The sequence below is a fragment of the Phyllobates terribilis genome, unplaced genomic scaffold (genome assembly GCF_046119375.1).
Source record: "Phyllobates terribilis strain yellow unplaced genomic scaffold, ASM4611937v1 Scaffold_4__5_contigs__length_816908805, whole genome shotgun sequence".
NCBI lineage: Eukaryota > Metazoa > Chordata > Amphibia > Anura > Dendrobatidae > Phyllobates > Phyllobates terribilis.
This window is the reverse complement of record NW_027362764.1, coordinates 687,264,744-687,283,523: the sequence shown is the minus strand read 5'-3', so window position 1 is coordinate 687,283,523 and position 18,780 is coordinate 687,264,744. Positions and strand designations below refer to the sequence as shown.

General features: G+C 45.6%; 1 protein-coding gene across 4 annotated transcripts in view; it reads right to left on the bottom strand.

Moving 5' to 3' along the window:
- Positions 1-18,780, bottom strand: part of WWP1 (WW domain containing E3 ubiquitin protein ligase 1) — a 188,756-nt gene that overhangs the window by 78,717 nt on the left and 91,259 nt on the right. Inside the window, exon 1 of one of the 4 annotated variants that reach the window (XM_073679544.1) lies at positions 3,012-3,140. The exons of the other annotated variants lie outside the window; for them this stretch is intronic. The gene's annotated coding sequence lies outside the window, so the exon portion shown is untranslated. Of the gene's footprint in view, positions 1-3,011; positions 3,141-18,780 lie in introns of those variants that run through there. 4 annotated transcript variants of the gene reach the window in all.

Here is an 18,780-nt window from a genome sequence, read left to right as displayed (position 1 = left end):
CACAGCATCTTGCAGCGGCATGCTATTCCATCCGGTTTGCGTTTAGTTGGACCATCATTTATTTTTCAACAGGACAATGAACCCAAACACACCTCCAGGCTGTGTAAGGGCTATTTGACCAAGCAGGAGAGTGATGGGGTGCTACGCCAGATGACCTGGCCTCCACAGTCACCAGACCTGAACCCAATCGAGATGGTTTGGGGTGAGCTGGACCGCAGAGTGAAGGCAAAAGAGCCAACAAGTGCCAAGCATCTCTGGGAACTCCTTCAAGATTGTTGGAAGACCATTTCCGGTGACTACCTCTTGAAGCTCATCAAGAGAATGCCAAGAGTGTGCAAAGCAGTCATCAAAGCAAAAGGTGGCTACTTTGAAGAACCTAGAATATAAGACATATTTTCAGTTGTTTCACACTTTTTTGTTAAGTATATAATTCCACATGTGTTAATTCATAGTTTTGATGCCTTCAGTGTGAATGTACAATTTTCATAGTCAAGAAAATACAGAAAAATCTTTAAATAAGGTGTGTCCAAACTTTTGGTCTGAACTGTATGTTACTTAGGGCTCATTCACACATCCGATTTTCATTCATGAGTGTGATCCATGGTTAGCACTTGTAGCTGTGATAGTCTATGGAGCCATTCATATGCCTGTGGTTTTTGGAAAATCCCGGAGACATGTCTGATTTTGATCGGAGGGTCAGCTCAAAATTGGCAATGCAAGTCAATGGGTCCATGAAAAAAAATTGGACTGCAGTCGGATGACATCCAAGAGCAGTCAGATTATCATGGACTGTCAAAGAAGGAGAAAGGTAGAGATTTTTTTTCAATCTTTTTATTCCTCCACGTACAAAAAAAAAAAAAAAAAGCTGATGACACTCAGCCCACACTCAAAGTCTGATCAGAATAATCGGCCCGTTTTTCTCATAAGTGGGTAAATCGGACTCGTGAATGAGCCCTAGGTTGCCAGTCCGTGCCCAGGCAGTGATACACTGGTGTCTGAATTTGGCCTCACCCTGCTCCTGCCATTGATTGAGTGCTTTACCTACATTGTGCAGACAGAAAGCAGACAATCTGCAGTAGGACGGGGTTAGATAAATCTCAAATATGGAGGACTACATGGCAGGAGCTCATCACAGAAGACCTGCAGAGCTCCAGCAGATAAAAGTGTCAGATAATGTGTCATCACTGGAATCAGGGTCTCTGCCCCCACATCAGATGGGGAACCAAAAACCTGGTGACATATGTCTTATCTCTTTTCGTCGGTGCCTGCCACTTGTCAGATGAACATTTATAGACTGGACCACCCGTTTAGATGCGGACACTGATAGATGTTATAGCAGGAGCTTACTCATAGATTGAAGAGACAATTTGTTTTTGAAGAGCGATGGACCCAAAGTCTTTGAACACAGAAGCTTTCTACAGTCTGTGTCCAAATTACCGAAACATGGCGCAGTCTGCCAGTATAGTGCCAGGAAGTTGAAACTGAAACCCCCATTGGCCTCCAGGCCGTACTTTGGGCCACAAACAATAGTATGTTCTAATAATGTATCAAAAGTGCAGCTTCAAAACAGAAAACAGAGCGGAGAGGTTTTCATTATTATCTGAATATCAAAAGTCCACAAAGTGCAAATACAACATAATGCAGACGTCGTGACACCATGATCAACCGCACTCTATATACAAGACAAAGAAAGTGCACCTCTGTAGAAGAAATGCCGCTATACAGACACGCTCCTCAGGCAGGTGATGGCATCAGTACACGCACAATTTAGAAAAAAATATAAAAATTATATATAACTTTGCAAATAGTTGCGTCTCCATGGTAACAGACTACAAATAGAAGCTGAGTAGTCTGATTCTTCAGGTATAAGCCTATACTCCCACCGTGAGTCTTCCATATTACAGATTTGATGCAGTTACTAGGTAAATCATTTTACTCGTGTTCTTTATTTTTCTCTTTTTACTCATTTTTCTTGCGTTTCCCTTTTTGGCATGTCGGGTCTTAAATAAATCTGCATATTTTTTTTCTTCATATATTATATTTATCAATGGAAACATGCTAAAAACATACATATATACACTTTTATTTTGTTTTTAGAAGTGGATTTTCCGCATCTAATGCAATTCTATGGGAAAAATCTGCACATACAACTCGGTGTACTCGCAAATGAATCTGACATGATGCAGATTTTAACCATGCACTACAGCTCAGTTTAGGCCACGTGCACACCTTCAGTATGTGGTCAGTATTTTACATCAGTATTTGTAAGCAAAAACCAGGAGAGAAAATCAGAAGAAAAGTATAATAGAAACACCTCACCACTTCTGTATTTATCACCCACTCCTGGTTTTGGATTATACATCAGTATGTTTAATACTGAACGTGTGAATGTGGCCTAAACTGACCTGCGGTGTAAAAGAAAATAATAACAGCACAATGTGCATGAGATTTCTATAAAGCCCATCCACTTTCATGGAAATGTAAGTCATTGGAGCCCAATTCTTTTTTTCTAACCCAATTTCAGGGTCGTCCAGAAACTCCAGGACTGTTCATAAAAATTGGTCACTTTTTCCCACTTTCGGTAAAATGTTTTTTTTTTTTAAAGGAGTCTGATTTTTTTTTAGAAACTGAAGAAACTTCTACAGAAACTGTAAAATGATGATAAATTTTGACTGTAAGTGACTGCAGATAATGTCTACATATCAGGATTATGGCCTGCAGACCGGGATCACTTATAATTGTTTTTTACAGCGAGTCCGTAAAAAATATTCGGTCTGATTTTTGATAAGCGGTCCAGAAAAAAAAAAAATAAAAAGTCAAGTTGGCCACCCTGCCCAACCTCTGCCGACCATCCATCGCTGCCCAGGGGGTGCAAATATAGAGGGTGAACAGCTAATAGCAGCATTCACACCTCGGGAACCCACAAAATAGGATGCTAGCGATATATATTTAGGGAGACAAATGACAGAATTTGCATTGGCATCTAATTGTACATGGTTGATGTTACTCACTGTCTGAATGATGTGTAGTCCTGCTGATAATGTGGAACCTGGGTCACTGTTGCCATGTATTGAATTACCCGCTTATCACAGGTTGTATTCACAGCTTATCACTCAGCAGGACAACACAGAATGATGGATGTCATAGAAGAAGCAATGGCAAGAAGAAAACAAAAAAAGAAACCCCCCCCCCCCTCCATCACTGAGGCAGACTTCTAGATTAGACGCGCAATGATGCAGAATGTCATCCTGGGATTAGTGGCAGCAGGCGGCACGCCGGTGAGCGGCTCGTGCTTGTGCAGGCACGTCAGCATCCAGCACCTGTGTGCACACTTCTCTATGCTGCAGTGAGCAGTGCCTCACACTGCAGTGCTGCTGACACCGGCTGCCTTGTAATTCCAAGATTCGCCATCTGCTGGAGATTCGCTCTGCTATCAGCATAGAGACCAGTAAAGCCGAGGAGGAAAATAATGGGAAGCAGGCTGTAACTTCATAGGAATGGTCACCCAAAGTCTGGATAGATGCGGATACATTACTAGATTATGCCACATAGCTGGATTATCCTAAATTCTGCATTAATGGATAACTCAGACAGCCTTCAGGAACGAGCCAAGGAATAGACGACTGCTATTACTGCAGCTTTGTCCCAGTGCAGTGAATAGAACAATTGGGCAATATCCTGCTATTCAACACCTCATCTGAGAGCAGCATAATGTAGGAAAAGAGACCCTGATTCCAGCAATGTATGACTTGGTTTACTTGTGACAGTTTTTTTTAGATGTAGCAGAGCTGAGAAAGCGAACACCGCAGCTTTCAGTTAATTGACAGTGAGCTGCTAATCAAAGAAGGGGCATGGTGGGACCAGGGATCACGTGAGCTGTAGTCCAGGCAGTGATAATTTCCTGCTGATAAAACACTCATTGTATAGAGACAGCAGCACACAGTCTAATAAGTGACATCATTGAAATCAGTGTCTCAGCCCCTACCTCATGCTTTCCTCAGACTACACAGCAAAAACTCTCTGACAGGTTCCCTTTAATCGGACGGTGTGCAGGTAGACGGCAATATGAGCCCTGAAGATGCTGCGGCGCTCACACAAGCATTGCTGACCCTTTAAACAGATTATCACATGGAGTGTTGAAAGTGGAAAAGCCATCAACATACAGATCCGGTCAAAGCACATTAAAAAGGTGTTATCCCACAAATAGAAAAAATAGTAACAGGGATGTTTCTAAAATATTATTATCAGGCATATTCACTGACTAACTCCTAGTGGTCTCCGCTGGGGCTGGAAGGAATGACCACCTATCTTTCAGTCACCTGACTACTGAGGCTTGTGATTGGCTGCAACAGTAATGTCATTGGATGTGTCTGGCCTGTTAAAAGTAAGCAGCCAATCACAAGCTTCAGTGGTCAGGTGACCGCAGAACAACAAATCATCTCTTCCTGTCTCAGTACAGACCACTGTAGTGTCCAGCGCTGGGTGGATAGGGGTTCGAGCAGGCAAATATAGCTCATTTTATGGTTTACAAATCTCCGATATTGGAATCATTTCTGTATTGTTTCAATAACTCCATTTAAAGAGGGGCAAAAGTGGCCAGTTTTTTATTTCATTCCCGCTGCTCCCCTGAGTATGCCACTTTGTTTTTAAATCCACCGTTTGTTTCCATAGATATGGAGCCACGCCCCCAGGACTCCTGTGAGCCACGCCCCCAGGACTCCTGTGAGCCACGCCCCCAGGACAAAACATAAAAATTAGTATTGAATATAAAAGAAAAAAAAAGCTCACATATTCCACCATATGGCGGATTAAAAAAAAATAAAATAATGTTACAGGGAACAGCAGAAAAACAAACAAAAAAAAAAACGCTTTACTTTTGAACAATGACAGCGCTCCTTTAATTTTCAGCTGTGTAGCCATCAGAGGTCTTCTGCTGGAGACCCATTTTCAAGGTCTGCACTGAACATCCCTCAGATCGCGCCATTGACAGAAAAGTTCCACTCCAGCGACTGTAGATAATTACGTGCTAAGTTTTTTTTAACAGCCCGACTGTAAAATATATCTCAAATAAGACAAGAGTTCAGATCTCCAGCTGCCTGCACCGAGCCAAACGAGGTCTCTGCCCGGAGCCGGTCATCTGTGGCTCGGTTGCTCTTCACTGCGGTCATATAATGGATTTTAGAGTAAGTGAATGACATCTTAGTGTTAGAATATCAGCAGAAAGGCGGATCCCGGCCGCTGCACATAGTCTGCTCTATAGGACACTACAAGTGTAAGCAGCCGTACCACCAGATGCATCCGAACAATCACAGGTCAGCATACCGCACTAACAGGAGGACATCAGTCCTTTGTCCCATCACAGATACAGCGGAGCCTCTACTACCCTGCTTACTTACTATTCCTTTCTCCCCACATGTAAAAACAATCCGACAGGTCTTTTACAAAATAATAGCGTTTTCCAGAATCTTAAAATTGTGGAGTATCTTTTCTTGTCTTATAATTCTGCATTGTATCGTCCCTCTGTTATTCCTCCTGGCAATGTATGGGTGTTACCACTTTGGGGTGTTTTCCCTATACAGTCCAAACACTATCCAGTGCAGAATTCATAGGGAAAAGATAACAAGCAGGTGTCAATTGATTCATAAATTTCCAGGGGGAATAACTGAGGATCGGCACAATTCTGTGTTTTAAGAAAAAGTGCTCATGACATTTTTAAAAGAATAAATGTGTCCAGGGATGTGGCAGGTCCTCAATAATAGTGAATTGTGAGTTACCGCATTGGAGGTGACCGGTACTATGAGAAGCTGTGGCCCAAAGATACTGGTGTGTTTAAGTCTCATGATTAAGAGTGAAACCCCAGGCAGAAAATGGCCAGCTTGCTTGTTTCCCAGAGTATGGCGGCTTCAGCGTTTTTCCTGGCACTACATACAGGACGCCCGCTCTCCTTTCAGCTACGAGGAGCCTGGAACATACGGCCCATCTCTGGGAATACAATAACTGGGAACACAGCCCAACCAATTCTTACTGACAAAACAAACATCCTAAAAAAAGAGGAAAAAACACCGTTCCCGGGAGGTTCTGGCTGGAGAATGTATGTGAAGAAGACCCTAATTGGGGCAGCGATGCCCTGAAAGGATACCCTACACTAGGGGGCAGGCTGAGAAGCTGGTCACGTATTCACCGCCACTTCTACAGCTTTCTCTACCGGCTAATGAATGGCCAGCCACGTCCTCCCATTGGTTAAATGGCCAGCCACGTCCTCCCTTTGGCTAATTAAGGTGGACCCAAAAGGAGGAGTCTCCTGCATGATGTCCATAATTAAGGCATAAGGAAACGGGTCGTCTTCATGAGATCAATGATTTCACAGCACAGAAGACTGTGCACAAGGAGAAATGGTAAGTACAGTAGGCTTTATCCATCAAGGTGGATGTCCAGTTTAGAGCCAAGGTGGCTGTTTTTAAATGGAATCAGTTAGATCTGACTTATAACCGGCTAGTTGGGGTTTCAGTATTTGAAGGCCGGTCTAAAATTCCATCCAAATATCAAATATACCATAATTCTTGGCGATAGGAGAAAAATGTAAGCAAAGTCAAGAGCTTTTTAGACATCTCATTCCAATACTGTGCATGTGAATATGTTTTTGGCCATTCCTTTATCAGCTTCCACTTATCCGGAAAGTCTTGCCCCAAGATGCGCCATCAGCAATCAGTGGAAGAGAAGGTCTGGCTCAAAGTAGATATTTCAGTTGATACCAAAGGTGTGCGATGGGGCGGAGGTCAGGACCATGCAGCCACTCGAGTGCCTCCACATCAGACTCATCACACCAGGTTTCCTTGGACCTTGCTTGGGTCCAGTAATGCTGGGAAGGGGCCTTCCGCCAAGAACAAGTAGTATTCGGACTGTTGAATCTACAACAGACCTCCTTAACCCAAAGAATGCGCCCACCATTGCAACCAATTATTGCCTTCATGGCAAAAATGAAAAATAAAGCAGATTTCCAAACAGTCTTGCTTGAAAACCTCCTTCTGTTTCGTGTTTGCAGCTTCTAAGCAAAAATATGATTCGAGCAATGTCGACCACTGCAGAGCAACTCCTTGCAAAAGGGTTATCTGGGACTTTTCTTAGCCCCATAAAGTAAAATAAGCAATTAGAGGCAGGTAGTTGCTAACTACCTGCCTGTTCTACCCGGTGCCGATCTCTGCGGCTTCCACCGACGTCATACATTGACCAAGCAACTTCTCTTTCTCTTTGCTCTGTTGAAGGGGCATCTATGCAATGTCATGCTGACTGAAATCTTGCTCCCTGCTGTCTAACTGCAGGGAGCCAGATGTCAGAAGAGGAAGAGCTGCTCTGTTGACAAAGTCAAATGAAAGAGCAGAATCCCCGGGTAGGAGCAGTCAGTGACTGCTCTGAGCCAACAGAGATCAGCGACAGGTAGAACAGGCAGGTTCTTAGCAACTACCTGCCTGTAAGATCTTACCCCCATAGGAAAAAATAAGCTAAGTCCTGGATAACCCCTTTAAGTGAGTGGGGATGGATGCAGTCCTCTGCATAGTGGTGGGACTTTTCCGCTCACAAGATTGGTGGGTGTCTCAGAGCTTAGATCCCCAGCGATCATTAAAGGGATTGTATGGTGAAAAGAAGTTATTAACTATCCGATGGACCCCATCAATCACTATAATGTAACACCCTTGTCTCCATAAGGGGCGGCTGAGCACATACTTGTTCGCTGCTCCATTTATTCTCTAAGAGACAGCCGAACGTTACCCTCAGCTTATTCTAGCAGCCCCATAGATGGTGAACGGCGCTGTGATTGATCATATGCACTGCCGCTGCAATCTAACGGGGATAAAAGTGCCCCCTTCTGGCCATCCGCAGACTCCAACCGATAGTTGTCAACCATTCTCTGGATAGATGTCACTTTTCACCAGACAACCCCTTTAAGGGATGGCACGTTCTCACAAAGCGCTATTACTTAGCAAGATGGAAATACCTGTTTAATAAAAAAAAATTCATTTTTATCATCTTGTGTGGTCATCAGATGGAGAATGTGTATAGCGTCCAATGGAAAGTGTGGTTTATGGGACCTATTTGTATTGTGCAGCATTTTTATAGCATTATAAAACCGTAATTTACCGACCCCAAAAAAAGCCACCTCGTCTCTTACACAGCAGGAATGTTGTCACTGGATGAAGACGAGCTAAACTGTAAATGAATGGCTGACGTCCAGAACTGTGTGTGGGTATGTGGTTTCCTCATAAGAGACTATGGCTCATAATCTGTTGAAAATTAAAACAATAGGAGCGAGGGCCTGGGCCTCAGACGTGGGCTTGTGTGTATGTTGGACCAGGATATTCTGGTATAGGTTTTTGTTTTAGTCTTTAGTCCTTAAGGGTAAAGTCTGCGATGGTGCCCTGCTCCTCAGCCAGAGAGGTGGGCTTAGCGATTCTTTTTGCTCTACTGAATACTGAGCAAATGGGGGAGATTCCTGCTGCAGGCAGTTGTCTTAAGGACAGACACAAGCAGTGATCAAGAGGAGGTGGGAACAACACAAGCCGATCAGTACGATCACGGGTATCACAGGACCTTTTGATCATGAGATCGCTGGACGTGTACAGACACAGTAGAAACGCTGAGACTCAGCAGATCAGTGCTGACAGCGACTAATGTCACCACAGGAGGCTATATTCACGTGTAACTAGGACTTCAGTTACAGGGAGAAATACTGTAACAAAACTGAAAAAAAAAAAAAAAAAACCACTGCTTAATATAACATCCGAAAAAATCAGTGTAGCCGTCCTGCTCACCAGAGACTTGTCTTACTACATATAACAGAGATCTCATCCCAGAAGCTTATCTTTGTTTTTATTGGCAAATTCATACTAAACTCAAAAACTGAAAGAAAATAAGTTTTGTACACTTTACCCCCAATAAAAAAAAACACGTTTTTCAAGCAGATGACGCTTCAGGAATGGCTCCTTTTCTCGGGAGTTTTGTAATCCTGAAGAATCTTTTTTGAATTTTTTGGATGATTCTTGAAGAACTTTGTAGATGTTTTTTTCTGCCTGCATTTTTTTGGGTGTTTATTTAGGTGTTTTACTGAATGTATTTATTTTTTTAATTCCATAAATCAAATATGAAATTGCTAGGACTTTTTCAAGTAAAAACACCTCAAAAATGCTCAAAACGAAGGTTGGGTGTCTTCTGTGCATTTTTTAGACTTCCCATTGACTTGTATTGTAAAGCATTGAGCGTCTTCCTAGTGGAAAAAGCCCGAAGGAGGACAGGTAACTTCCTCTAAATACTTGGGGTCTTAAGACAGCCTGAACAAGTCGTTTTTCCATACAAAATGAATGGACAATTCTTTCTAGAGTTTTTTTGAACACTTTTTCTGGCATTTTTGATGAGCAGTGGAATGATTGTTTCCTGGGCTCAAGCTCTTATTCAGGTCAATAGAAGCTGATCTGCAGGTCTCGGCAGCACCACTACATAGTGATCAGAGTTGGGTTGTTACGGCTTCATTCACAACCATCCGCCAGAGCCAAAACAGGTGGACAGTGAGAATGCTGGGGGTCGGACACCCACCAATCTGATATAGATGACCTAAGGTTAGGAGGAGTATCTTATGCATAAGTCAATATCAAATTCTTGGTCGTCCCCTTTAATTACATGTATCTGGTCTACCCCTCTATGGAATCTATAGGTTTTACCTTTAAAAGCATTTCGGAATGTTTTCTGCATTTTCAATATAGTTTCTCCATACACCAGTCCTTCTGACACTTTTGTACTTTTTTCCCAGGATGCATTTTGAAGAATCAAACATCGCAAAGCAACTCAAAGGTCAGAATAACCTTGCAAAAATGCATCCGGTAGAAGTGAGAAAGCAGGGATGAGCGCTAGTACTAAAGGGTGGGACAAAATATTATAGACCAAAGGTAATGGAATTAGGGACTTTCATCGGAATCAACAAAAAGAAGGTGAAAAGTTAAGTAGGACATTTCTAAGTCTGCCGCTCCTGGGGTTTGTCCAAGTCTAGTTTACCAAACTACTGCAATATAAGATATGAATGCTCGGCGCACACGACCTGTAGGGCAGGTCAGCCTACTGACATCAAATGATGGACACTCAGGGACTAATGACAATTGGGTATGGATGAAGCAGGTAAACACACAAAAGAGCCATAGAAACAAACAAAATCACCCTATTTACTTCAGTTATTCTCCTGCTGATGGTGAAGCCCTGTCGCTCAGCTGTGAGCGGGAGGAGATGGGCATGGCCGAGATCCTGAGACGCAGAAGACTTCTCTTAATTCTATTATGAGACAAAATAGGATCAAAGAAAAAGAAAGAAGCGATTCGAGAAAGATATTTTTTTACTTTTAACGCATTGTGTGTTTAATGTTTCTTTACGACAAGGGAAAAAAATAATGATGTAACAAGCACCATAACTGCGTGTGCGCATGAGTTTGGTTTCCCCCTTTTACAAACAACATTTATTACTCCCCTAAGGCGCCATTCCAACGATATTGGCACAGTGTTTCCCGGCGATCGCGTGCCAATATGACGTCACACGAACCCTGCAACCAGTCAGCAGCAGCTTCTCTCTCCCCGGAGCGCTGCTGCTCTTTCTTCCTCCGGATAGAAGTGATTTGATCGAAGGCGGGGAGAGAGGGAACCGGCCGCTGACTGGCTGCAAACTTCGCATGAAGACAACGCTGGAACGGCGCAGGCACGGAAGGGAAGTTATTTTAAAAGGGGGAAACATAAGGATTGAGAAGGGGATCCCCCGAGAAGTGGACAACCCCTTTAAAGACTAACTGTAGATTTATATTTTTTGCCCATAAATCAACAGTACATATGAAAATGAGAAACTTTATAATATTTATAAATCAGTGAAATTTGCTTCTTTCTCCGCCAGGATTGATCAGTCATTCTGAAAATTCTGAATTCCCGGGTAAAATCTGCATTTAGTGTAGACCGGCTCTCCCATTACCAAGATAAGATCTTATCAGTAGCAGCGGTCATCTCCTATGTATGGGGGAGATAGAAGAAGGGAGGAGCTCTGCCTTTTGCTCCTCCCCTTCACATAGAATATTATCAGCACCAACTGTCACCTCCTATCTCAGTGATGTAACAAGCTGTCTTCACTGAACGCATTTTACACATTTAAAATTGAGAATTTTGATAATGACTGATCAGACCTGGCGGAGAAAGAAGCAGATTTCTCTGATAAGATATATTACAAAGTTGCTTAGTTTCACAGCCACTATTGATTTATAACATAAAAGTTAAAATGATGGCTACTCTAAGTTTTCTCCTAAGATGAATTCTGACATGTAAATCTTGGTTCTCCTCTCCTGTATGGTGGATACGCTCCCAGTGTATACAGACCCCCATGTGTGTGCTATAAGTGCAGGCCTTTGGCACATGCTGGGCATCCACACACTTTTTCTCACCACTGTAAGGCTGTGCCGACGAAGCAGAAATGCTCCAGATTTTTTCTGCATCTCCCTGGCAGGAAAAATGCATGGGGATTTTACATGCGTTTTTCCTGCCAGGTAGAAGTGTCTGTCAAGCGTTCTTCACTTGCATTTTCAAATGCCGGTTATCAAGCACTTTTCCAAGCGATTTTAGCATCACTTGGAAAGTGCTTGACAACTTGGTCACACTATATAAATTCATGCAACCGGCATGGATTTATATAGTGTGACCAAGTTACGATGCTGCAAATGCAGCATCAATAGTAAAAAAAAATATATATATATTATACTCACCTTCCGATGGCCCCCGGTCTCCTTATCCGGTTTCTTCGGCGGCTCGCGGTGGTGTAAAAGGACTTTCCATGACGTCATTTAGTCATGTGACAGGTCACGCGACCGCGGCGGTCGCGTGACCTGTCACATGACTAAATGACGTCATGGAAAGTCCTTTTACACCACCGCGAGCCGCCGAAGACACTGGACGCACCGTACAGGAGACCAGGGGCCATCAGAAGGTGAGTATAATGGTTTTTTTTATTTTAATTCTTTAACTATAGGTACTATGGTACCCGGGTCTGGATGAGAGTCTCCTCTTCTCCAGACTCTGGTACCATCCGCGCATTGAAATGCATGGAATCAGCATGTGTAGATGTACTAATGCGGATATTAAGCGATTCAATGCAAGTCAATGGCGGCAATTACACCGCATTTCTGCAAAATTAATGGACACGCTACGGATTTTTTCACAATGATAATCCGCAGCGGTAATTTCCGCAGCATGTGCACAGCACATGCGGATTATAATTGGGGACCATGGGGCACGTATTACCAAGCGTTTTTTAAGCGTTTTCGCTGCGGAAATTCCGCTGCAAAAACGTTTGAAAAACGCATAGTGGACACGCAGCCTCGAGGAAAACTTAGTTTATCGTGCTTTCCAATGCAGAGCTGCACTACAATGTATGGACGTATTACAACTTATGCCTATACAGGGACATACTGTACGTCGGAGGCTTCCCTCAAAGGTGCACGTCAGGGATGACAACAGACGAAAAATGTAATGTGAGCGGAGACTTCTCCGGCCAGCTAGGACATCTGCAGCAAAATGATCTGCATATAATTACTGTCATTTACAGTCTCCACTTGATCACAGCTCTGGTAATGACACCATTACATGCTTTGGCCAGTTTCCCAGTCTTGGTCACTGATAATTAGCAATCCAAGATAGTGAATATAGCAGATATCGCATTTGCTTGGTTCAAACATTTTGGACGTCACCCAGACTTATTACCTGGGGGTTTTGCCATGAGATAAAAAGAAAAAAAAAGTTGCTCCCGTCCCTTCTGTATTTTAACTCCAAGTCTGCTGCTTTAATCTGATGAATATCCATAATTGTCATTTTTCTGATCCATAAAAAAAAAGAAAAAACACTATCACTTCCATGCTTGATTTTTTTTTTCTAACTGTAAAGCCACAACAGGAAACGTGTGCCTCACATATGGCATTCATTGTCCTATGTGTGGGCAACATATGCCAATACTAGTGGCAGAGACATAGGTTAACAGATGCTGCCAAGGAAAGGGTCAATCACAAATCAGAGAAGGAAGGTAATAAGCAAGTGACAGTGACGAGTGTCATTATCAACTATGGTGGCAAAGCCAAGTGTGACTTGTACCCAAAAGGGTCTGATGTTTGGGGATAGTCAGAACGTGGCATGTTATATGCCGCAATGTGACTATACTGGCAATAGTCAGAGCGACACCGCGATCCTCATGTCACATACCCGGCTGCCATAATTCCTAGGCTTAATTCCTGCCATAATTTACGCCCCGTTGTAGAGAAATCTGGACTGCACTACATGTCACAACAGCGACCTGCCAGAGTATGGCTGCACATCCACATCCCGATGCCAAGACACCCCTGAAAGACGGTCATGAAACAAACTGCTAGAGACCGTGCTCATCCTTCTGATGGAGAGCTGATTTGCCTCCTTATTTTGCCCCAAAGACCATTGTCTAATCTCACAATGGGAACCTGTATAAGGTGGTGCAGCAAGAACATCTGCTAGCAATTTATGAAAACTATGGTCTAGCACCATATTCCTAGGTCTACTGCCCCTTCTGTCCCCAAGCCTAAGGAAAGCTGTGACCCCATTTCAGATGTCCACCTGATGGACGGACAGCTGCTTTCTAAACTCCAGATCATTTGGTTAAAGGCTTGAAGCACTTCCCTGCTTAAAGTGGTTTGGTGGGGGCCGACAAACCCACTAATCTGCTACTATCTGCTCCAACAGGTGCTGGATGAGAGCGATTTATGGGGCAGAACACAACTCCGCCGTACATTGTTTGGTGGCTGCAGCCGGGTAGCGTACCTCATCTCCTATTCACTTTCCCTGCCGGACAGAGTTGGGGCGAGTTGATTTGCAGGACCCGGTCCATCAGCCGCTTTGGTCATCTGTGGTCACTGGACGGAGCATCCACGGTTCTTCTTTTGATTAGCCGGCCTGGCGCCACATCATCACATAATGCACAAGTGACATTACGTCAGGCCGACTAATCAAAACAAGAGCGAATGTCACCAGGTAAGAGGCAGTTCTCATGGCTCCGTCCAGTGACCACACATTACTGACGTGGCCAGGAGCAGTGAAAAGATTAGCACCAACTACTACTGGATAATATTCCTGAACAACCCCTTTAAAAGGTTTGTGATGTCCATATACAGTGTACATCAGGAGCAGCATATTCACAAGTGTCCATTAATTGGACAGAAGCCAACGGATTGTCCTTCTGGCCTCCGCCAGGCCACATCAGTATAACACTAAGAATAAAGTATAAAATAGCACAACAATAATCATCGGATAAAATAGACAAATCTACTCCATACAATCGCAACCAGTATAAAAATAAAAAAAAATAAAAAAACACATTCAGGGAGGCACCTATGGACGATGAACACTGGTGTATGGAGTCTGTCAGCGGTCTCCACCAGACATTTAGGTTGGGAGCTTTCACGTGATGGATACCAGTGTACGACATCTGTCACAGTCCTCGGTAGAACATGTGTATCAGGAGTTCACCTTCTCTGGAGATGATGGCAAAACGTAAACTCCATGAGACCCTGGCAAAGCCCCCAACCCTGTTCTCTAAGTGATACCTCATCAGTGTATGGTTTGGACCCGCAGAAGCGACGTGACAACGCAGAACGGCCACCGTCCTCTTCAGTCTCCTTGCTCACCTCCTGCCTACTGTTTTATTTGCTACATTAATGGAAAATCAGGTGGGTGCCGCTTTTCTCTAAATGTTCACACGGGTTTTTTTTATCCACCGAGTTTGGCAGAAAATAGGGCGTTTCACTGCCAAAACTGCTTCTTTTCATATGGTTGTAATTTTTTCTCCAACTTGGTTTCGAAATTGCTGCAATTACTGACACATATGGAAGCAGATTCTGGGCAGATTATAGCTAAAAAACAAGACAGGTAGTGGCACTCACCTTATTCACCCCGCAGTTCAGAAAACGTCCACTGCAGACCACCCGCAAGCAAAAATACTGCAGTGAAATTCAAGGCAATAAGCGCCACTGTGAATATTCTTTGCAACCCAGGCACGAGACTTCAGTAGAACGTAGCTAATTATCCGTCAGGGAAATCCTCACTTTTCCCATAAAACTCCAATTGTGCAAATTGTTTCCGCCGCAGATACTGGAGAAAAGATGTTAGATTTTGATAAGACGCTGATTTACTCCATGTGCACGCACCCGTAAACCTTGTCCGTGATGCGGCTCGGGGGAGATGAAGTCATATGTCAGATCCAGACGGTAGGACATCGCACAGGCAGATGACCACAATCACATTACACAAAGCTTTGTGTCACTTTATGCCTGGAAGCAACCAGCTCTTAATACAACGATAGCACGGCTCCTCCATTACCTTTCCAGGTCAGCTCCAGTTCACAATTGGGTCACTCGCCCGCCGTACAGACTTTGTGACATTCCAAGGTGCAGTTTCTAGCACTGCTGAAATATGCATTGCTTTCTAACAACAGCCCAGACGCCAATCATCCGTCTCCAATCGCAGATACAAACCATTTGCGTGTAAGTGGGGTTACACGTTCAATTCGCCATTTAATTAACTTTTCTACATTTATCTTAGGAATGATTTGCTAGAAATCTATGGTAGAAAATTATTTAATACATCTGAGGAACAAAACTGACTGCATTGCTGACAGGCGCCTGCAGGCAGCAGACAGGTCACCATGTGCCAAGCAGATCCAATGCCGGCAATTAGAGAACGACAAGAAGATTTAGGAACTGCAACTCCCAGCGTGCCCTGAAGGCTGCAGATCATGGACATCTAATGCAAAGACTTGGGCTTTGTTTCATTATTTTGTGCAATATATTAGACAAACAAATTAGACTGGTGTTACAATCATCTGGGGCCCGTCAGGCCTCTCAGACAGATGTATAGTGAGATGACTATAATGGTGCATTCACATTGCATTCTTGCATCCGAACCTCCCACAAAACGGGTTTCAGGTGCATGCGCCAAAGGTGCCACCTACTCAACGTGCGCTCTGTCGTGCACCATTTTCGGGCGTATATGCCTACTAGAGGCAGACGCTCGGATGTAGTAGACTGCGTCTGAGTGTCGGCCTCCTGTTGGTGTACACGCCAGAGCACACGTTGACTGTTGGTATCATCAGAGTCAATGGCCCCGTCTGCCCATATGCCCAAATCCAGTTTTGCGTGGGGGCTGGGGGTTCACATACAAACCCCAACGGGACCACTGAACGTGGGAAAGAACGGAATGTGGAAGTGTGGCACCCCAGGGGTCTGGTTTCCACAGTAATAGCAATATTACATCTGTGAGCAGGTGGGAGGTTTCCTGGTCAGACATCCTATGCATGCCACACCTCCTGCCCAGTCCTGGGAGGGGAAGAACTTCCCCTGTATAAAACTAGGGCTGAGGCAGGGTTAGGAGAGAAAGAGCAGAGAACACAGACAGAGACACAGTCTGGTCTGTAGTGGAGCAGCTATAGGAAAGAAAGATCAGGAGCTCTGTGGGAGCTGTGCTAAAAGAGGTCAGGGGCTGGAAGCTGTAGAGCTCGCCCTGATTGAAGAGTTCTTACCGGACCCGGAGTCCGAGGCTGTGGGGACTAATCCTTACCTAGCAGCAGAAACCGCCCGGCAGGGGATTTCAGGTCCTCTGGCCAAGAAACCCGAAGGCACGGTCACACGCAAGGGACCAGCACCGCGACGTGGAGCGGAAGCTACCAAAAGGCCCCGAGTCACCGGCCATACGGGTGAGCACCACACGATACACTCAGGGACGTGGGCTACTTTTACCCGCCTCTAGCAAGGTAGCCAGAAGAGTACGATTAGTTGGGGAGGCCTACAACTCCGCCATTCAACGGGTGGCGTAGTCGAACACCGTACCATCTTCTGCTAAACTCTGCCGCTCAGTTTGACTCCCTGGGCACGGACCGGGTCACCGCCACGAGACTACTACTCCTATCTGATCCGGATCCGGGTAGGCTCCCGCGCGTGCAACGCTGCGCGGCACAGGCCCAGGGGCGCGTCAACTTTGGCGTAGTAGGCAGGATTTCGTGCCCGCAACCACCGGGTACTGCGTGCCTGAAAAAGAGACTTTTAAACTTACCTGTGGTGAAGATTCCCGCCATCCGACGCCATCTTCTACCTTCTTCCCGCCATCCGTGGAGTTTTCCCGCCGTTGGACGCCATCTTCTACCTTCTTCCCGCCATCCGTGGAGTTTTCCCGCCGTTGGACGCCATCTTCTGCCTTCTTCCCGCCATCCGTGGAGTTTTCCCGCCGTTGGACGCCATCTTGAAGACGCCGCGCGGGAAGAAGAGGGGCGTGGACTCCGAAAAGCCCACGAGAACTGAAGCCCCGCCTCACGTCCGGACGTTGCGTAAGGTCCTGGAAGGAGCCCAGCAGACGCCGACGTCACAGGAGCGCGACAGAAGGTCCTCGACCCTGACGATCCACTGCGGAGCCGCGGCCTACGGAAGAGGATCATCGCAAGGTAGGCCACGGTCCACTAGGGGGGAGGAAGATGTCGGATACGGAGGAGAGCTTCACTGCCACAGCCACCGCCAGCGCCACCGCTGCTGCGGTCATGCCTTTCACGATGCCCTATATCCCGGGGGCAGCCTGGCTACCCCAGTACTCAGGGGAGTCACATACCCTGAATGACTTTAGAGAAAAGCTGGATAGCCTCTTCCAGGTGTACCCCCTCACAGAAGAGCAAAAAGTGAGCATCCTGGTGGCCCAACTAACCGGGGCAGCCCAACGGGAGGTAAAGTCCTGGCCACCTGGGAGGAGGACTGTCGCAGGGACATTAACCCGGCTGAAGGACACCTTTGATACCCGCACCTCAGCCGAGATTAAGCTTAGATTCTACGGGTGCAAACAGCGAGCACAGGAGAGTATAAGAGACTATGCTTTAAACCTACAAGAGGCCCTGAGAGCCATTAAGCAGACCGACCCTGACGGCGTGGGAAACGAGGACAGGCTGTTGACCGAACAATTTATAGAGGGACTATATTGCAATGCCCACCGAACCCAGTTGCGGGCAATGGCCTTACAGGATCCTCATCTGGACTTTGCACAGTTCAAGGACAGAGCCATCCGGGTGCTCCGAGAACCGGCACCGGGTGGCGTTGTGACCCACAGGCGCCCTACTACCGCTTACCACCAGGAGGCGGCGCCCTTGTCGGCAGGGCCTGTGGGGGCTGATGCGCAGGCTTTGAACAATGACCCGGCTCCAGACCTGCACCATCAGGTCCAAGAGCTAGCTAAAAGCGTTGCCGCGCTAACCCGAACTGTGCAGTCGTTACAGGTTTCTGCTCCAGGGAAGATCCAGCTGGCATCCGGACCGGAGGACATCCCGTGGCGTCGACCAAGGAGGACCCCAGCGGCCAGAGGAAGACCCAGCGACCGATACAACGAGGACGGACAACCCATCTGCCGCCGCTGCAATCAACCCGGACATATGGCAAGGTACTGTCCTTTAAACTGGCACAACCTGGGGTAGAGGGCCGACCCCTAGGAATAAGATCACCAGGCCCATCGAACTGGCGTGACAAATATGTGGGAGGACGTCCAGTCTTGCCTGTGGTACTGGATGGCATTCCTATGAGTGCCCTACTAGACACCGGGTCACAGGTCACCACCATCCCGTACGTGCTCTTCAAGCAGTACTGGGATGACTCGGATATAACCCGCTACCCTGACAACGACTTGAGTATCATCGCCAGCAATGGTCAACCCGTGCCACAGATCGGATTCA